The following is a 22,534-nucleotide window of genomic DNA, read 5'->3' as shown; positions in this document are numbered from 1 at the left end:
ACAAAACTGTCTGTCCAAGGACAAGCTAGTTTGTTGGTGGCAGAGCTTGGACTCATGCACACAGGTCTGACTGCAGAGCCCACGGCTGCCCGGCCTGGCCCACTGACTTTGTCCACTGACTTTTTTAGCTTGGCTTCTCTCTCTCCTCTGACTCGGAGGACGCTGCAAGGACAGGTATCCAGGTCCCGCACTGCACAACTCTCACTGCTTTATCCAAACCGCGTGGCTTTCTTCAAATCACACCGGCACCCTCATCACTTCCAGCGCTAATCCTTCCACGCACCCTCAAGTCCCTGCTTTCCGCTCCTGCAGGACAGGCTACACCCTCTGCTCAGTCCCTCAGCCCAGCATCAGCCTCCTTCATGCTCTCCAGCCTCAAAGGCCTCACCTTGGGCCTCTCCTCGAAGCAAATCCAATCCCCCAGTCTTCACACTTTTTGCTTCCTTTCCTTCCGTAAAAACAACATCTGAACAGAAAAAGTGACAATTGTTTACCTGCCTTTCATTCTTATCCCTTTGCAATCTGGCTTTGGTTTCGATTCTGTCGAACTTTCTCTTTTTTCTCTCTCTCTGTATCTGGGGAGCTGAATCAGAACGGCAGTGATCCAAGTGAGTCATGGTTCTCCTCCTCCTGGAATTCTTCAGTCCTTGTCCAGTTGTAGGCATCTCCTCCTTGGGAGGAACAGCCCTCAGGAGGAGGATGGGAGCAGCAGCCCTTCCTCAAGAACCAAATTCCCCAGGAGCCCATCATTGTGGCTGACTGGGTGAGACCTCTTTAAAAGCCTGGTTGGCAGCCTTCTGAATTGGCAACCCATTTCAGGATGTGGGCTCTTTGGAAACCCTTGCTTTCAGCATTGCGGTGCCTATACCTGGCACAGTACACATGCCACTCCACTCCTGTGATGCTTGCACCTTAATGGTTCATGTAATTACTCTGTGGTGTATTCATAACGTCAGCGACTTGAGAGAGGGCCACACCTTTGTGCACCTGCATGGCTCTCACATCCCCCGAGGTGCCATCTTGTGTGGAAAAATGCATAATGATATGTTGAGGTAGAGTGAGCAGCTGGCAGAGATCCCAATGAATCAGACTCACTCAATGAGATTATATTCTTATTGATTATGACTCATTGCACACGTGTAGGGTAATGGCAATGAAAATGGGAATAAAAACACCAAAAAGTGGAGTCTCTGCAAGACATTAGGCAAAGGGTTTTTTTTAAAAAAAAGTTTATCTTGAGATGATTGTAGGTTCACAGGCAGCTAAAAAAAATGCCCTCTCATGGTGGCATCCTTCAAAATGATAGTCTATTGTTCCAGTTAGGATATTGGTATTGATTTGGTCAAGATACATGATGTTTCATCACTACAAGGAGCCCCTCATGTTGCTTTTTCATAAGCACACCTGCTTCCTTCTTACTCCTACATAATTCTTGGCCCCTAGTCACCTCTAATGTGTTTTCCATTTCTGTGATTTTGTCATCTTAAGAATGTTATATAAATGGAATCATTGTATATAACCTTTTTTCACTCAGCATAATTCCTTGGAGTTTCATCCAGGTTATTTGTGTATCAGTAGTTCCTTCCTTTTCATCACTAATAGTGTTTCATGGTACGGGTGTACCTCCATGGTATGGGTGTAGCTCCAAGGTACAGGTGTACCTCCCTGGTACAGGTGTATCACTCTCCATGGTACGGGTTTACCTCCTTCAATCGTATGAGTCTACCTCTATGGTGTGGGTATACCTCCTTCCATGGTATGGGTGTGCCTACCTCCATGGTCTAGATGCATCTCCCTCCAGAGTATGGGTGCAACAACTTCCAGGGTAAGGGTGCACCTCCCTGCATGGTATGTATGTACTTCCCTTCAGGGTAGGGGTGCATTACATCTGTGTAACCATCCACCCATTGAAGGATAACTGGGTTGCTCCCAATCTTTTGCTATTATGGTTTCAAAGCTGTTAGGAATGTTTGTGTTCAGGTTTGTGCATGAATATACATTTTCATTTCTCTGAGATAAATGCCCAAGGGCAAAGGGTTTTTAACCCTTAAAAAAGCAGCTGGGGAAAGAGATGTTTCATAGTGCCTGAAAACCAGGAGTGATGACTTCTGAGAAAAAGAAGGAATTTAGCAATGTGCCAACGTCTTCATGTTGTAGCAGGTGCGTGGAGATGCAAATTGCTGAGTCGGTTTGTATTCCACAGTCTACATGTTGGTGGTCACTTCATCTGTGCAGATGCAAATAACATAAAAATAGCTGGAGAAGTAAAAATACCATCTGTGAAAACTCTAAAGATTAATTTTAAAACCCCAATCTGAGAGTTTGCAGTCACTATCTCACTTTGATAATGACTCTGACAGGAGACTGTGGGTGGATGTCTGGCCCCACAACTGGGAAGAACCCTCCAGGCATTAACAAGGGGAGTGATGGAAATCAGGGGCCTCTCAGAGATGCCTAATCACAGCAATTATGTGGCATCTATAAAGCTCTCAAAGAAGGGGGCAGCCTCTGAATATAAATTTATTGTACTTATTGAAAAGCAAAGGAGATTTTAGGAAAATGTTATTTTTATATTAATTACGCAGAAGGATGATTACAAAAAGATAAGTATAGAACTTGCATGTGAATCAATAGCTAAATAAAAACTTACATGAAAGACAATGAACAAAGATTTGTTTCCAACAGAAAATCACATTCATTCATGTGGAGGAGAATTTTGGAAATCAGAACACAGGATAAGAAATGAAGAAGTGAAAAGATGATAGACAAGAAAGCAGACATGGAAGAATTTTAACAGGAAACAATCTAGCAATATTCCCACAAAGGAAAAAAGAATAAATGGAGCAAAAGTGATATTTGAATATAGGAAAAAAATTTTAAACCAACTCTTCAGACCTAATAAGACTCAGATATAAAGAGCAAGGTGACGAAGTGAACTTAACAAATTTAATTACAAGCTGGTAACACGCAGGCTTATCTGAACTACATTTTCAAGTCAAAGGTCATCAAAGAATTTTATAAATAATCAGGGAGGAGAAAAAACCCCAGATAGGTAATGTGTTTGTTACCTTCAAAAAGTAAAAATCAGATTAACCAGACTTCTTTGCCAGTTCAATCTAAGAAAATTAACTTGCTTTGGGGGGGGGGGGGCAATAAGATATGACCCTTAATCATTTTTTTGTTTGGAGAATTTGTGATTCACATTTGCAAGCAGGAAGCCAAAAAACTTTCTTCATACATATCCTCTCTTGTAATACAGCATTATCATTCTCTTCTGAAAATAATAATTTATCAGTGTTAAGGACCCAGGCACAGAATCATATTTAAGAATGATGTCATTTTGTTGAAAGAAATTTGGTAGGTGATAAGGATTAAAATCAGTTCAACACAGAACATGAGAGACACCTAACTCTGGGAAATGAACAAGGGGTGGTGGAAAGGGAGGTGGGCGGGGGGGTGACTAGGTGATGGGCACTGAGGGGGGCACTTGACGGGATGAGCACTGGGTGTTATGCTATATGTTGGCAAATTGAACTCCAATAAAAAAAATATACAAACATAAAATAAAATCATAAATAAATAATAAATAAATGAAACAAAAATCAGTTTAACATATAGATAAATAAAAAACATATAGATAAATCACAGTAATTCTTTTAAATCTGCATGTGAATTTGAACTCATAACAAATAATAATTCAAAAAATAATTTTAAAATGAATCATAAAAATCTAAATAATGATACAATGTGGTTTACAATCTCAGATAAAATCACAGGAGATTGGGTGGTAATGGAATAGTAAGTCAAAGCTTGATGATCCTCATCTCTCATGATAGAGAAGAAAAGGAACTTGGTTTCTTTTCCAGCATGTGAATACCTACACTTAAGTCCAAGACTTTTTGAAAAGCTATAAAGTAAAAGCTAGTAACACTAAAATCAGATTTTAACCTTCCAGGTTGCTGGAGAAGTGTAAGCAAATAGAACAGTGTTTGTAACAAAAGATGGAGAAAAAGCTAGAAGATAGAGCAAGAAGATATACAAAAGAGCAAAATATTATGGCAATGAAAATGGTTTGTTCTCTTATTAAATAGCGTGATGTGTATCATATCATTAAAACTTTATTAACCGGTTTTCTGTTAAAAAAATCCATTAAAGGGATCCCTGGGTGGCGCAGCGGTTTGGCGCCTGCCTTTGGCCCAGGGCGCGATCCTGGAGACCCGGGATCGAATCCCACATCGGGCTCCTGGTGCATGGAGCCTGCTTCTCCCTCTGCCTGTGTCTCTGCCTCTCTCTCTTTCTCTCTGTGTGACTATCATAAATAAATTAAAAAAAATAAAAATAAATAAAAAAAAAATAAATCCATTAAAGAGAGAGAGAAGGTTAAACATAAACTCATATTTTAAAAATAGGCTTCACACCCAACATGGAGCTTGAACTCCTGACCCTGAGATCAAGAGTGGCACACTCTACCGATCAAGCTGGCCAAGCGCCCCTGCCCCTGAATTTTGAAAGTGGTGAAGTGCCATTTATACTCAGAGTGCCATCTGCTAAGGCTCGGAGCCTGGTGGCTCACCCACTGTGCAGGTTAACACTCTTCTAATGGGGAGGGCGTTCTGGTGGCAAGCCCACCAGAACTCTGGGGTACGGTGGTGACGTGATGGGACAGCACCCCTGATCTAGCCACGTTCCCCATTCACAAGCCTCCCCTTAAGTCTGATCCTTTTAGGACCAAAGGGTTCACCCCTGTGATGAGCATCCTCAGCATCTCCCCTGTGGGCTGTGCTTGAGAAGAAGTGGCTTTATAAATTTCCTTTTCTTCCAGTTTCTCGCAGGAGATGGAAAAGCTTAATTGCTGAGTGTGTGGGTTTATTTTTCTGTTTTGTGCTGCTATGAGATATTTTAAGGTATTATTTGAGGGGAAGAAATAATTCCAAGAAAGAAGCTTCTGGTGTTGAAAACTCTAGGGTTTTCATGTGATAAGATGTGGCATAAAAGGAAAGAGAAAAGACTCTTTAAATTGTCATTGTTTCTGAATTTCTCCAAGGAAAGGCTGTCTGCTTGTGCTGTCTCAGGAACGGAATTGCTAATGTTCTCTGAGGAGCCATAGGCTGCTTCTGCTTACAAGTCAGGATTCTTAGGGACACTTAGTGGAAGGAAGAGCTGGGAGGAGCCTCTGAGATCCAGGAGGGCAGGGACTTCCAGCTCAGGGAAGGGACTGCCCTGTCTCTCTCCAGGCTCTCTCCACAGGCTGCTGCCCACGTGTCTGGTTTCCACTCCTCTCCTGATAAGAAGTCGAGACCCCTTCCGGACCTGGCCTTCACTGGGGGGTCTGTAGTGTGTCAAACTCTGGGCCAGTTTGAGCGGGGCTAAACCTGATTCCTGAGAGACCGGGGAGGGGACGTTGTCAGAGTCACACCTCCAAGTGACAGGTGTCGGCTGGCGGCCCATGTGGCTGTCGCGTGGTTTAGCGGCAGCTCCGTTTTTGGAGCCTGACCCGTCTCTATCTACTTCTGTTCTGTTCTTGTACTTTGAAGATTACCCATCGTACCCCTTCTTGTTTTCAAATTTAGTCATAGAAAGTAAGAAATGGAAGAAAAAACACTTTACCCTTCCAATCTGTTGCCTAGCATGTAGCTACTCTTAACAGGTGGTGGGTAGCCTTCCTGAATTCGTCCTAAATTCATTCAGATCTATTTATATTCTTAGGCAGACTCATTTATAAAAAACAGAATCATGATCTGTGTGTGTGGGGGGGTATTTGCATAAGTACAAATAGAATTACTTTTTTTCAATGTCATGGACATATTTCTAGATCAGTTTGTGTCGCTCTTTCTTATTTTTAATGGCTTCATAGTGTTCTTCTTTCTGATTCTACAGTAATTTATTCATTCTCCTCTCTTAGAGATGCACAGGCTCTCCTAGGATTTTCCTTTCACTGCTTTTTACGTTGTCATTGGGTGCATGAGCTAGCCTATAATCCTCACAGCAATGATTGCTTAGGTGGGCAGGATTTACCACCCTGCAGAGCAATTGGATGTACTCATTAGTTTGAAATTGCCTTAATTTGGGGGGCTCCATCTATGTGTGAGGCAGCATTCTAAGTACAGAGATATGATAGAGCAATCAATCAATTAATCTTTTTAAAATAAGTGCTGTGCTCCTGATTAAGAAACATTGTGCAGGATTTGGTTAATACTTTATATAATAATTAAGGAAGATAAGAAAGTTTAACAATCACCAGATCTTCTTCTTCCATTTATTCTTTGTTGGAATAAATAGCAGTTGTTCTATTTTATTGATTTTTTTTTTTGAAGAAACACCACTTAGATTTATTCACCAATTCTTCTGCTTTCCTACTGATTCTTCTGTTTTGTTCTTATTGTTTTCCCACTCCTTGCATTGCATGTGTAGCTTTTAATGTATTTTAAAGTTATGGCCATGTTGAATGCTATGAATTTATCTCTAGGAACAACTTTGGCTGAATTACATTTATTTTCCTACGTAGTATTCTGATTACCATTTTCTAAATATTTGCACTGAAATTGTGATCTCCCTTTGATGCAATCAGGTTTTTTCTCCCTCTGATTGTTTGTATTTTTATTGTTAATGTTTTGTTGGTAATTCTTCATTTTCTTTTTCCTTGTAGTTAGACAATGTAGATCATTTTTATTTGGGGGGATGTATTGAGAGATTTTATATATATATATATATATATATAATAAAAGAATGAAAAGATCAGTAAAAGAAAATAGAAAATTTCATCATAGATTCCAGTATAGTTGAGAATTAAATATATGACAAGAATGTCAGAAAAGCACTCATTGCTAATACACAGTGGTGACACAGCTGGCTCTCTGTGCAAGAGAAAGCACAACTGTATCCTTACATTCCTCACAGAGCAGCCACTGTGGGCCATGGAGAATGCAGAGTCAGCTAATGTAATGAAGAGCTAAGGATAAGAGGGTGTCTGGACAAGAAAGGAAGGAGCAGTAGTCTCAAATTCAGTAAGAAAGGGATGAAAATGTCTTTGGCTGGATTCAGCAACTGGGATGTGATTTATAACCATAGTAAATGCAGTTTTAAGGAGCAGTAGAAGCAGAAAACAAATTGCATTGGACAGAGCAAATGGGATGAAGAAATGAGACACTGAAAGGGGATCAAGAAGTTTGAATAAGAAGAGGAGTAGGAATGGCTGGGAGAGACAGATGTGAGAGCCATCTGGTGACACTTATCTGTGGAAGGAAAAAGAGCCTGTTCAGAGATCTAACTGTAGGCACCAAAAGGGAAGAGATCCCTTTGGATAGGGTGGCCATGCGTCCCAGTTTTCTGGGACAGTCTTCAGATGCGCCTGTTGTCAAGCATCCAATTGAGCTGACACCATATTTCACTCCCCAAAGTGTCCCAATCTGGACAATACATTATGCAGTCACTCCTCCTATGGAGCATCTTCCCAGAGGGGGGTGTAGTCCAAAGCACAGGTGGAGACAATGGCCTTAAGGAGAAAGAGGGACATCTCATCTTCTGAGGCATGAAGGAAGTGAGAGCAGAGATGGGGCTGAGTCTTCAGCATAGGATGTCCAAGACTCCACAGTCAGCCCCAAGACCTGGAGCAGGGGCATGGGAACAGCGGGAGGCAAGCCCCACCTTGAATCGTCTTTAAAACTTATCAGGAGCTTCCAGAGTATAAAGCCGGAGTGGTCTCCATCTCCCCCTGCCCCCACCCAAACTTCCGCTGCTATCTACTGACCCTCAAGGAGGCAGCTGTGGAAAGGAATGGTGGTGTTATCTCTGGGAACATGTAGCCTTGTCCCACAACCAGGATCTAAGTTGACTTTCTGAAATATGACGAGGTAGTCATCATGCCAGAAAGATTCATTCCAAAGCAAGAGAGGCTTGACTTGATAAGGAGGCCAAAGTAGGACTTGAAGAGAACAGTGGTAGCCATGATTTAGAATTTATCCCCAGGACTTTGGAGGAGGGCTGCCAGGTGTGTTCTGCTTGTCAGCAGCACCCATGATGAGAATGTCCTGATCCTGAGCTCCTAAAGCACGCATGCACTGTTGATTTTATTGACTAGCTAATGCCTACAACGAAAATGGTGTAAAAATCAGTGAAGGGATGTGGCTGGGACTCTGGCGATATAAGGGGGAGCCCTCAAACAAGCCGGCTCCCTGGTAATGGAAGTGACCTTGTAAGAGCTGAGGACCAAATGGAAGGCAAGGAAGTAGAGACGCAGGGTGTAGACACCCTTCTCAAGACTGCCGAGGGAAATAGTGTGCTAGGAGGTAGATGGAGAGGCGTGTGCAGTCAGGAGAGTAGAGTGAGCTCAGTACATTCGAATGCTCGCTGGCAAGAGCCAGTAGAGAGAATATTAATAGTACAGAAGTGGAAGGAGACGTCAGTAGCGTGAGGACCTGAGAGAGAATAAGTAGGAATACTGAGCACTGCCTGATGGCCCCTTTCAAGCTAGCAGTCCCCCTGGCCATGATGCCTTGCCTGCTTCCAGGAACATGCAAGCTCTTCGGCCCATCTCTGGGCTCATCGTCACTGCGCTGCGAAAGCTGGTTTGCATCCTGGGTCCTCCTGGTCCTACAGGAGGAAAGGGGACAACATGAGTCCCAGTGTGCAAACCTTCCCTCATCATGGGCTGCCCCCTGGATTCAGGCTTGGCCTGAGCTCACTGACTTGGGAACGAACAGTCCAGCAATGGGAGGTGAGGCATCCACCTAGAGGCTGACTCAGGTCTAGTTACAGCCAAAGCCTTGTGAGCCTGCTTGAAGCTGAACTCTGATAACTTCACGGTCCCCTACTCCCCTCTGGTAACCTCACCTTCCCCTAAAGCCTTCGGTGGCTCCCTGTTGCCCACACAGAACCACCTAAAACCTTCCAAGTGGCATGCTAGTCCTTCCACATGTAGCTGTGATCGAGCTCTTCCGTATTTCCCACAGAGCTTCCGTATTTCCCACAGAGTCCAGGTTGTCCAGGTCCCTACTTTCCTTTGTTCGTGCCTTAAACTATGGTTCCTTCAGGCTCATTGCAAATGCCATGTCCTCCACGAAGCATGAGGCAACCAGATTCCTAACACTCAGAAACCATTCCTTGTTCTCCTCTGACTGCCATAGCACTTCTTCTGCACCAGGATTCCCGTCCTAAGCCTGAGCCACCTCGTCTTGGCCCTCGGCCAGCCAGGGTGTGTCTTCAGGGCACCTGGACAGAAGCTACCAGGGATCTATCTACCTAGGAGACTTTGGAGCCTCTTAGGAAGTACTCATCCCACAGGAAGACAACTGAGGCCACAAAAGCTCAATGACAATGGATCTAAGACTCCAGACATCTGGGCATCAGAATCCATGACAACATTTCCAGCCACATTGCAGCTGATGTTATGGGTGAGGACCGGCCCCAAGGGGTGGGCGGGGTGGGTTGGTCAGTGTTGGCAGCTCCAGGGGGCACATCCAGACCCTCTGGTGACAGCAGGGATCACGTTGGCAAGTGGAAGAAAGTGAAGTTGAATCAGCTGAAGCTGAAGAGGAGGAATTATTGGCGCACACATCTGGGAAGGCCAGCAGTGGGGCTAGCCTCTGGAAAGCTGGATCCCAGCAAGCAAATGATGTCCCCAGTGTGACTTTGTCTCTCTTCTCCTCTTTCTCTGTGGTGGACTCATTCACTTCACCTGCAACAGGCTTTCCTGTATGCAGCAAGAGATGTGGACATAGTGGGGACCCCAGCCCAGTGACCCCAAGAGAACCTCCTTCTGCATGCTTCAGTACAAGTGGGGATGGGGTTGGCTTCACAACCCTGTGCCCACCCACAGAGTAATCAGTGTGGCTGGTGGTATGAGGAATACGAATCAAGAGCCCCACCCCGGTGACTTGGTTGTAATAGAAGAGGGAGCAGTTTCCCAAAGAAAATGATCCAATTACCAGAAGGGGCAGGGGAGGTAGGAGAGACCTCAGATGGAAGTCATGGGCATCTTCTCTGCAAGTGTCTTCTGTGGGCGTCGGGAGCAGAGCTGCCCCTGGAGCATCCCAGAGAGCTCCTCAGGAGGGGGCACATGGTGGATCTCAGAAGAGCAGAAGACCAGGGACTGAGTTTTCTGAACACTGAAGGAGGACCTGAGGAGGCCCAGAGAGCAGGGGTGGGAGCTGCTGAAAGCCCCCAGGGCAGCGGCACCCCTCCCAGGAGGGCCTTTACCCTTGGTGGTGGGGGGGAGGGGCTGAGTGAACTGGCTGACTCAGGTGTTCCAGACCTGTGCATTCTTTTCCACGTTTCAAATTCCTTGCAGCAGAGCCAGCGTCTGCTTCAGGTGTAGTCACCCCAGAGACACGGCCCAGCACCAAAGGAGGTGTATGCAGAGGATGCAAATAACCATCAAATTCATATTTATTCTCAGCAAAAGGCCCAACTCACCTTCTTTTCTCTTTCATTTTCCCCACATCTGTCTATTCCTCCCTCTGAGTCAGTCCCAGACAGCCGAGGTACATGGGCCTTTGTGGATGGTGCCCCTCGGGTGTCCCCAACCAATGTGCCATCAGTGGGCGCTACCAAGACTCAAGTGTAAAGAGCCTTCCCTCCTCCTGTTGTGACTGTGGGTTTTGGAGATCCTCTTTCTCCTGGTCCCCATGGTGTGTCCGGGCGGGGAGGGCGAGGACTCAGGGGTGGGACCTGACTTGCTCCCGGGACAGGTAAGCACAGGGCAGGTCCAGCAGCTGCATGCTCGTGCTTCTTGCCCAGGGCTGGTCTCTGCACATCTCCCTGCCTGCTAGTAAAGACCATTCTGGGTGAATGAATGACTCCTCTTTGACGTGAGTGAGGTTCTTGCCCAAAAGCTCCCTTCCTTTTGCTGCCAGCTATACCTTTTCTAACGTAACCACTTCTTGCCATGATTCGAAGACCTAGACCCATTGGGACAAGTCACAAATGAAATTGAAATGTATGTCGTCATTTGAAGCTTCGTCTTTGGATTCCCCCAGTCAAGGGACCCAGGGCTTCCAGAGCTCTAGGGAAAGCAGCTGGGTAACTTGATCCAGGTGATTTGAAAATCGCCCGATGAAATAAGGTATATCCTCTCTTTTGCTGCCCGTTCCCTGGTGTTTGCCCCGACCCCTGCCCTCTGCCTCCTCTTGGTTTCATATCTTTGGCTCACAGGACCTGCATCTGAGTCACAGGCCATCCCATACTGAATGTGCTCGGCCAGTGCCAGGAGATGGTTCCCACACATGCCCCTTAAAACGTGCCGGAGCAAGCCAGGGTGAAAACTGCATTTCTAATCTCTCAACTTTGAGAGACTATGATGCCTTTGTAGACCCTCCAGAGACATCAGACAAGCTGGCTCTGAGTAGACATTGTCTCTTGCCCGTGGGGTGACGTCCTCACCTCCTCCCTCTCCACTCACGGCAGGATGGATTGCCTACAGGCAGCTCTGGCTGGAGGTAGACTGCTCTTCAAACACAGGTGGGCCCTTTGTGGCCTTCCCCCCATATTGGTAGGGTCCAGGGGTGCTGTCTCCACACCTCTAGCCTCGATGGTGAGGAATTCAGTATAAGGGCCCGAGCTGGTTTCTGACAAAACCAGAGCTAAACTGCATGGTTGCTAGAGGGGATTTGCGAAAATCATTCCTGACATAGTGCCCGAGGGTTTGAACCTTCACCTTAGTTAAATTTTCTTTTCTTTTCTTTTCTTTTCTTTTCTTTTCTTTTCTTTTCTTTTCTTTTCTTTTCTTTTCTTTCTTTCTTCTTTTTTTTTTTTGTATTATTATGTAAGCTTCCTGAGGGCAGGATGCCAAGTCTCTTGCCCAAACCTTGAATCTCTTGGCCTGTGAAAGGGCTCAGTAGGTATTTGTTGTGATGACTGATGTTTCTAAATTCGTATTGAAATGTCCTAAGCTCAGAAAGTTAATGGAAACTTTTCCGTGGCCTCTTCCCACCCTGAGTCACCACATACTCACTCCGTGAGGATAATGACGATGCTTTTTACGTATCAGACCCAGTGTTGCACACTCTATAATGGATTCCATCATTTAACTCTCACAGAAACCAATGGTGTTGGCACTGCCATCATTTGTATCTTTACCACCAATGGAACCAAGATATTTCCAGGCTTTCCCACCTATATGCAGATGAGCAGAGATTTGAACCCAGGTCTCATTGGCTGCAGAGCCTGTATCTGTCCCTAGGTATCTGTCAAGAGGCAGATATGCATGAGGTCACCTATATGATGACCAGAAAGAAATGACTTTTCATTAAAGCTTCAGCAGTTTTCAGTGACTTTTCATTAAATGCAAGAGTAACGTGGCAAGACTGCCATGATTTTGACAGTCAATGAGGATGAAATCCATAAGGATAGCCAACGCCAGACAGCCAGGCATCCCCTGCCCATCTCACGGAGAGACCTACAATTTCTTGAAAGGCCAGGACATGACCAGGACTTGACAGAGTAGCATTTATTCCAGAAAGATTCACCTGCTGGGATCAGCAAACTAGGTCACATGGGGCCGGGATCACTCTCATCTTGACGGGAACGCAGACCAGGGGCCATTCCCAGCCCAGTCCTCACTTTCCTGGGCTTCTCAGGAGTGACAGGATTCCTCAGTCCCCAGCTTGTAACAGGTGAGGGCTAGATATGCCCTGCACCCCTGCCTTGGACAAGTGCCCTGATCTCCCTAGATCTCCTTAACTTATATGGGCAGTCTCTGTTTCTCTTAGTTCAACTTAGACGAGGATGACTTTTTAATATAAATTTTATCAAAGATTTTATATATATATAACATATCTTTTGTATATTTATATATATAGTTATTATTATTTATATATATGACATATACTCTCAGACAATACCACACATACACACACACACACACACACACACACACACACACACATCTCTACCTAACCCAGAGTTCTTGGCCCAAGATAACGAAAGACCATCCAGCCACAGTTGGAACAGGCTAGGAACAAAGGCCAGTGCTTAGACCAATATCTCTCTTTTTCAACCCTGACCTGGTTGAAGAAATAACAGGTTCATGGATGAAGGGACATTTGCTTTGCTTTTAGAATTTCCACACCTCAGGATGCCTGGGTGGCTCAGTGGTTGAGCATCTGCCTTTGGTTCAGGGCATGATCCTGGGGTCCCAGGATCGAGTCCTGCTTCTCCCTTTGCCTGTGTCTCTGCCTCTCTGTGTGTCTCTCATGAATAAATAAATAAAATATTAAAAAAAAAAGAATTTCCACACCTCAACAAGAAACTTCACAGGGTTTCTCAGGTGTCTGTCCAAATGGTGTTTCTGATTGGTTCTGTCAGGACCACCCACTCCTGGTTGTATTCAGCAATGAACGACGGCTACCCATCTTCCACTTGGACCATGCTTGGAGAGGGGGGCACCTCGCTGGGCTATTCTAGCAGCATCCAGCACTGTGAATGTGGTTCATGTCTCTACTGATATTTCGAATGAGTGACTCCTATTTCTTTTTCTAACAAATTTGCATTTAAGTATCGTTAGTTCCTGAGCTGGTAAGTTCAATGCTTTCCTACAAAAAAGTGTTAACATTTAACATTGAAGACTCTCCTGGTTTTTATACGTTGTATACATATATATTTTTTATTGTGTTTTACAGATTCTAGAAACTCTAACCACTTTGGTTTTGGAGCTGCCTGATAGTCATATCCCATCTTTCTTTTGCTCCGTGGATTCTTGAAGGTTCCAGAAAGATATATTTTGGCCTCAATTATATTTCTACTCAGCCCTGAACAAACTCAAAATCCTGATTGCTCTCCAAAGCAAATCTTTACTATAAAGATAAATAGTTACCTTGTTGATATTTATTTTAATGTTTTAATAAACATCTTGTTTCTCCGCCGAAATACCGAACAGGCGCAGTTGGCATGCAGTGAGCATGTACAACAGGCTCCTCTTGTGTGGTAAAGTACAGCACCATCTGTACCCTCCTTTGTTTAGCCAAGGTATCTTGACTGTTTCCATTGAAAACAATAAACAATGAAACCTCATCTGTTCAGGGAATGGCAAAAATGAACTTCGAATTCAATTATGTATTATAGTTATTAATCATCTAGTTACTGGGCTGAGGAATACTGTTGCCTATAGCAGCACATATTATTTTGATCAAACAGTATTTGCTTCATCAGATTTTACAAATGAACTAATGGAACGATAAATACAAGTCTCCATACCGGCCATTTGATGACGGAGTCCTGTCTTTGTGTTGAGGAGCTTACAGTCTCGCAGGTGATACACTTGTTGGTTTTTGAGCAAGATGGCAGGCCGTGCCTCTCCTCTAAACAGCCACAAGCTAAATCCGAGCATGTGTCTGTATCTCTCTGTATGTCCACAGACAGGTACCTGCACATCTAACATCATAAAATAGAAATGCTGGGTATCTTCACTGCCCAGTGAAATTAAATGTTAAACATTAATCCCATCCTGGAATCCATGGGGGAATTTCTGAAAATACAACATTGAAGGATCCGAACAGATTGATCTTGGAGAAAAGCTTCACAGCCAGAGATACATATGCCTGGTAAGGAAGTATGGTAGGCCCTGACAATGCCCTCCAGCTCCTTCAGTTTAAAAGCACAGACTTTTGGGAGATGGGCTCTCCCTGGGATTCTCTGAAGCACCCCCCCACTTGACTTTGCTTCCCATCTGCCCAGCAGAATCCCCGAACTCCACTGGGGGCATGGACTCCCTCCTGATGGGGCTGATGTCTCAGGCAAGTGTGTGTGTGTGTGTGTGTGCGCGCGCGCATGTGTGCACAGGCATGAATATGCAGGCATGTGAGTGCGCATGGGCAGGCACAGATAGGAACGCATGTCAGCGCATAGGACCGTGGGTGTGAGCATGCTGGCATGTGGGGATATGCATGTGTCAGTGTACGTGCCCTCATGTGTGTGCTGTGGGCATGAGCACTTTCCATGGAGCTCCCAGCAGCTTCTTTTTAGGGAGTAAGACTGGGGTCGGGTGAGATGAAGCTGCAGGCTGTCTCCACTGACCAGTCGGTCTTCGCTGACCCCTACTTCCCACCCTAGATTGCCCTGCGCACCAGGATTCTGGCTCTCCAAAGTGTCCATTCATGGCCAATGCTTCTCTTGCCAAGGAAAGCCAGAGAAAATACAGGACATCTAGCTAAATTTGAATTTCAGGTAAACAACAAGAACTTTTAAGGAAAAGCATGTCCCAAATATTCTGTAAAACATGCTTATGCCAAAAAATTCTATTGTTGTGGGATTCAAATTTAAGTGGACATCCCGTTCTGTTCATTTCTTTGCTCTTGTTAAACACTCTGCCCTGAGTGACTGATATGGTATAGACACCAATCTCAGCAAGGTGGAGAGTTAACAGCAGGGACCCTTGGCACAAACTACCAGGGCTCTACCCCCAACCACAACACTTATGGGCTGCAAAACCCTGGACAAGTTTCCTAACCTTGCTGGACCTCAGTTTTCTCATCTGTAAAACGGGAATAATAATAGCACACCCCCTCCCTCATAATTTTATTGATTCAAATACCAATAGTTAGGCAAGAGGATAACTGTTGCGGTGGTGGAGGCTGGCATTCATTCTGGTGAAGAATGACCAGAACAGACTTGAACTGTAGGGCCAAAGTGAGCTCCTGAGTGGACAATTGTATATTCCTAACGCAGATGCATGTTGAAGAGAATACCGAAACAATATAATCAAGAGGGGCTCATCTATGATGTTTTTTTTTCACCATAAAAAATGAAATTCTTGCATTAAAATATAAACAGATAAAATCTTCTAAAACGCTGGCAAAATTGTAGCCCCCACATGGGAAAATGTTAATGGGAAAATAGCAGGTGCATGCTTACCACGTCAGTTCCCACATGTGGTCCTGCTGGTTACTTGGCAGCCACCCTGGAAATCATGAACGTGACCAACACATCTATTTTCACGTGTTTGTCTGCCAAGAATGGATGAGACTAAAACAGTGAGATTTTTTTTTTTTTTTTTTTTTTTTTTTTTTTTTTTTTTTGCTGTAGGACCTGGTTGCCCAGTGCTGAGAGGGAACCAAGGATAGGAGGAGGTGCTGGTGGCTTGTCCCACCAGCTCCATTGGCCAGGCATGTCTCCTTCTCGAGACCCTGCTATCCCTTGAGAATACAGATCTTGTTGCAAGTTTGCTACAAATCTCTGAACATGGGTTTATATAAGTCCTGCCACCTCCTCCATCTCTCTTCTTCTCCAACACAGATGTGTGTTCAAAAGCCAGTAACATGAGAACGAGAGCAAAATGATGTCAAAGACAGAGCCGGCATCCCACCTGAGTGATGCTCATGAATAAGGAATCAGCCAAAGCAGCATTCAATTCATTCATTCCAAACCGATTTCTTGATCTAGCCTCTACCACATACAGGTGGTACACTTCTTTACATTTTCCTGAGAAAGCCACTGACCCCGGGATGAGGGCTGGGAAGTGATGAGTTGCATTTCAGAAAATCTGAAGAGATGTTACCTTGCTCAGCAGTGGCCTCCACACATACTTTCATTTCAAAAGCAAACAAGAATTTGTGTACAATGCATTATTGTAAAGTGACCAGTTTATAATTGTCACAGGCAGCTCATAAAATCAGCTTCAATGCCACGCATCACCCAGGGCGCCTGCCCAGGCTCACTTTCTGTGGTGACCCACCCATGCTTTGCATTCAGCAGGTGGGCTTCCCATTTCATGCCATCATTCCATTTCATGCATTAGCACTTTCAAGAGAGGTTTCTCACAATTGATGAAGTGTTACGTTCACTTGGATCTTGAGAGCATGAATCAGATATTTTCTCTAAGATTATTCTTTGTCTTCTTTTTGAAAAAGAGTTATTTCAAAAGAAGACAGGGCCTCCAGAGAACCTATCCTTCTGGCTTTCTGGAAGAGAGCTGAATTGCCCCTGGCTTGAGGAGTCTTCCATTAACTTGTTGGAGCAAGGCCTGTGTTTGGCCAGAACCAGCCTATTGACATGCAGGCCTTCAGCTGGACCCTGCCAGAGGATCAGTTTAGAGTGAGCCTCGACTCAGAACTTCATTCTTGGCTCATGACATGGTCAGGACTCCAGGGATAGCTTTCTCATTGAGCCCATCTCTCTGCTTTTTCCAAGGTCTCTTTCCTCTATCCATTGTGGTTTGCTGCTTCTCTTCTGTTGTCCTGAGGTGGAACCGGAGTTGAGGCCAATCTTAATGGAGATTGAATTAAGGCCACTTTTATCCAAGAGCAAATGTTGCAGTTCCGGAACTTTGAGAACCTGTAAGGGTTCAAGGCTTTCAGCCAGTGGCTTGAGAACCGAGTGTGCCTTGGCACAAAAATCGATGGTGCTGATCAGGAGTCACTCTTTTCTCTGGCAGTTCCCCCCCTTTAATAAAACACTGTGTTTTAATTACATTGTACCTGCTTTAACAAATATAAATCAACTGAAAAAAAATCATATATGAATCACCACCTAGAGCTAACCATGCAAGATTTTGATGCTTAGTGTTTTCTTTCTCCTTTTTTTTTAAGATTTTATTTATTTACTCATTGGGGAGGGGGATAGAGAAAGGGAGAGAGAGAGAGAGAGAGAGAGAGAGGCAGAGGGAGAAGCAGGCTCTCCATGGAGCAGAGAGCCTGATGCAGGGCTTGATCCTCTGGGATCACGACCTGAGTTGAAGGCCGACGCTCAACCAACTGAGCCACCCAGGTGCCCTTGCATAATGTTTTCTATCACCCATCTACCTACATTTTCTAAACAAAATGGATTGCATCTTGTGTGTTCTTTGTAGCTGTGGACAAAAATGTGACAAATATTCCTCTCCTCATTCTCTAGTTCATTCTACCACTGATTCCTGGGTTGCCCCTCATGTTAGACCAAAAGATGGGTTCTTGGAAAGACTTTGCAGCAGAGGTAAAGAGAGCTAATGGAAGAGGCACAGCTTCCCGTAAGAGGCTGTCTGCACTATGATGAACTATCTATATGGGTTCATTTCCGTATTTCTGAGACCCTGTGATCCCACAGTCCTCACATTTCCCACTTGCATGCTCTTGAGAAATCTCATCTATAGCATTTCCAGGACAGGGAAACCTGGCAGGAGGAAGATCCTGGAGTAACTGGATATGCTTGCATTTCCCCTATCTTTTTTGTGTCTTGAGTGTTGAGAATGACCTATCTGGAAAGCTATTGACTTGGAATATGTTGAAACCAGTTGATTAAAGGTAGCCAGTGATCCCCATCCACACTGTAATGTGCTTCTCCGTAAAGTATACTTTCTCTGGGAAAAGTATATTTTACTTGTGGACAAGCCTTGGAATGGACAGTGTTCAGGGTCAGCCTTGGTGGGCTCGTGGATCAGAAGCCAGGTCATCTTTCTGTATCAGAATAATCAACCTGAACACTAATTGTTAATTTGGCACAATAGAGACTAAGAGTAGAAGTTTGAAGTGAATAGCAAAATCAAAATATGCTTGTAAGGCTTCCAGGACCCACCAGCCCCAGGGCTCTAGTCTGTGATTCACTCTCTTTCCTTGACTGTTAGAAATGTCTCTCCTTGTTGACTGTCTTTTACCTGCCAGGGCTGAGTCCTTTCCTCTAAATAGTTGAGGGATGAGTCATCAGTTAAGAAAAAAAAAAAGGCATAATGAATGCAAGTGTTATTATCTGACTTCACATTTATAAAATATGGTGGCATCTCTTGTTTCCAATCAGGTTGATAGAAGTGTAAGCTGAACAGCAGGAGTGTGGCACCTTGTCACCCCAAGTCAAGGACCTTGTGTAAATGCTCAGAGGTTGCATCTGCTCAGCAGTAAACCCATTCCCTTCAGCTGTTACCACCACACATACCCTCCAGTCTGTGATCTTGTTTGCTATAGATCTGTGTAAAAATTGCTTTCTAGCTGTGACCCCAGGAAGGGCAGTGAGCAGCCCAGAGCCCTCTTGCTAGTGGAAAACAAATGGAACAGCTGGTGCCCCCAGGGTGGAAAGGAGAAATCCCCTGGAGGAGACAGAGAGGCTGGAGATGCTGCAGCAGTTGACCAAGAACTTGGCACCATAGAGGAGAACTGTGTTGGTTCCAGAGTCAGAAGACAGAGCTGGATGGACAAGAACCAATATGCTCAAGAGAGCCGGGGCACTGGGTTCTGGAGAGCTGCTCTGCCAAAGACTGAAAGTTGAGGGAGGGAGATGGACGCAGGTGGAAATAGACAAGATGAAGATTTCTCACGGAGCCACAGTGAGATCTGAGTTCAGACACTTGAATTGGGTGTGATCTCTGGTAAGATCTATCTTGATTTAACTAAGGCTGGATAATGAACATTTTGTATGTCTTGAACTAGCACCCTTCTTAGAGTTTGAGCTCCTATAAAGTCTTCAATGTGTTATGAAACAGCCCATTTTACCCTACTTAAAACCAGTCTAAAAGATTTCCATTAAAGATGCATCACTAGAGAAAAAATGAAGAAGAAATAGAAGATATTTTAAAGAAAAAGATATATTTTTTTCTACTGATCTACTTCATGGTAGAAAATCTGGAAAATGCAGGAAAATATAAAAAAGATAAAAAGCAAGCATACACACACCAAACGTGCACATACACATCAACCAATACAAGTGGAATTTCGTATTGTCCAGTCTTTTCCAATGAATTTAATGTAGTTATTATCATATAAAAACTATAGTTTATATCCGGCATATTTGGCTTAATATTGTAATACATGCATTTTTGTTACTATTAAGAATCTTTTTTTAAATTTAATTTAATTTAATTTATTTCTTTTAGAAAAACACAATTCTTTTTTTAATAATAAATTTATTTTTCATTGGTGTTCAATTTGCCAACATACAGAATAACACCCAGTGCTCATCCTGTCAAGTGCCCCCCTCAGTCCCCGCCACCCAGTCACCCCCACCCCCTGCCCTCCTCCCCTTCCACCACCCCTAGTTCGTTTCCCAGAGTTAGGAGTCTTTATGTTCTGTCTCCCTTTCTGATATTTCCCACACATTTCTTCTCCCTTCCCTTATATTCCCTTTCACTATTATTTATATTCCCCAAATGAATGAGAACATATAATGTTTGTCCTTCTCCGATTGACTTACTTCACTCAGCATAATACCCTCCAGTTCCATCCACATCGAAGCCAATGGTGGGTATTTGTCATTTCTAATGGCTGAGTAATATTCCATTGTATACATAAACCACATCTTCTTCATCCATTCATCTTTCGATGGACACCAAGGCTCCTTCCACAGTTTGGCTATTGTGGACATTGCTGCTAGAAACATTGGGGTGCAGGTGTCCCGGCGTTTCATTGCATATGCATCTTTGAGGTAAATCCCCAGCAGTGCAATTGCTGGGTCGTAGGGCAGGTCTATTTTTAACTCTGAGGGACCTCCACACAGTTTTCCAGAGTGGCTGCACCAGATCACATTCCCACCAACAGTGTAAGAGGGTTCCCTTTTCTCCGCATCCTCTCCAACATTTGTGATTTCCTGCCTTGTTATTTTTCCCCATTCTCACTGGTGTGAGGTGATATCTCATTGTGGTTTTGATTTGTATTTCCCTGATGGCAAGTGATGCGGAGCATTTTCTCATGTGCATGTTGGCCATGTCTATGTCTTCCTCTGTGAGATTTCTGTTCATGTCTTTTGCCCATTTCATGATTGGATTGTTTGTTTCTTTGCAATTGAGTTTAATAAGTTCTTTATAGATATTGGAAACTAGCCCTGTATCTGATAACGTCATTTGCAAATATCTTCTCCCATTCTGCAGGTTGTCTTTTAGTTTTGTTGACTGTATCCTTTGCTGTGCAAAAGCTTCTAATCTTGATGAAGTCCCAATAGTTCATTTTTGCTTTTGTTTCTTTTGCCTTCGTGGATGTATCTTGCAAGAAGTTTCCGTTGCCGAGTTCAAAAAGGGTGTTGCCTGTGTTCTCCTCTAGGATTTTGATGGAATCTTGTCTCACTTTTAGATCTTGCATCCATTTTGAGTTTATCTTTGTGTATGGTGCAAGAGAGTGGTCTAGTTTCATTCTTCTGCATGTGGATGTCCAATAGACAATACCAGTCTACTGAGACATCAAATTGTCTTATCTTTACACATTCTTGAACATTTAAGATCTGTCCAATAATTTAGTAACTGAAACAGTTTTGTAGGAAACATATTTGTAGATAAGCTTTAAGTAAGATTAGGATTATTTCCTCAGAAAAAGTCTTAGGAAGAGTCATAAACTCTGAAGTATTTTGGGATTATTCATTAATACTATCATGGAAATGCTATTTCCTTCCCATCATAACTTTCCACGATAAATAATATACAAATTGACTATAGATAACAATTTTTAAAACAGTTTAGGAAATGTCTATCATAGGTAGGCTTTTTATATCCATTAGAAATTCTGTTCAGGTACAATAAAGGAGATCTGTTTAATAGTGGTTTAGGAGAGTTTTTGTTTCAGGCAATGAGAGCATGGAGGGTAGGACATCCAAGGGTGTTGTGGTAGCTCTACAGACATTAAGGAAGCCAGGCTACTTTTAGTTTTCTGCTTTGTCATTGTTGGCTTATACCTTTCAGTCTCTTGATTGCAAGATGACTGTGCCTCACCCATCAACGTACATTTCCAGGCATGTTGAGAGCAAAGGGACTCACCTTGAAAACTCTGCTCCTTAAACAAGCTCTTCCCAGGGACTTTTGCTTATATTGCATGACCAGAACAGTGCCACATGAACATCTTCAGCAACAAAGAAAGCTGAGATGATACACGAGCACGTTGCCATTCTGAATAGAATCTGTTGAAATGTCTACATTAGGTGGACACCAGTAGTACCTGACACATGTATAATTATGTTGTGTTAAAAACTCTAACATATTTTTCCCCAAAGCCAGTTAAATAGAAAGAAATGTAAATTTTTTATAGATGTTTTGAAAAATTGTTCTAAGAATATGGGCAGTCACTGGTAGGAAGGATCCAGCTTTGACTAAGTCAAATACAGGTATCCCCACTTTTTGAAAGTTCATGTTATACCACTTCATTTTTACAAAAGACCTAGCACTAGTACGTGTTTTCATTAACTGAAGGAAATCCAAAGAGGATTTCTGCTCTTATGAAAAAGGTGAAAATTGGCAATAACGGAGCATTCAACATTGGCTCATAGCGAGCAGTTAGATGGGTAGTATATACCCCTAGCAGTGAAAAGGGCCCCATCCAGCTCCTTCCTCTGGAGCCACACTTAGCAGCCAGAACCTTGAGCTGTGTCTGGGCATCTGTGCTTTATCTTGATTTATTTTATGCATCCTTTAGCAAGATATGCCCTAAGGTATCAGAAAAGCTTAAGAGAGGTCATTTTGGGGGTCTTAGAATGCTCAAAACTTTCTCCATATAAATTGATGTGAATTGCTTCTTTGCTGTATGCTATTTCAGCTTATAAAAGTTTTCATAGGAACACTTTACTTTCGGATACTGGGGGAAACCTGTATCAAGAATTTGGGGAGGTAGGAGGTGACTTGCAAGAAAAGTAGAAGACAGGAAGTATTGTGGTAGCACATAGAGAG

Source organism: Canis lupus, chromosome 25 (genome assembly GCF_011100685.1).
Source record: "Canis lupus familiaris isolate Mischka breed German Shepherd chromosome 25, alternate assembly UU_Cfam_GSD_1.0, whole genome shotgun sequence".
Classification (NCBI taxonomy): domain Eukaryota; kingdom Metazoa; phylum Chordata; class Mammalia; order Carnivora; family Canidae; genus Canis; species Canis lupus.
This window is presented reverse-complemented; position numbering follows the sequence as displayed.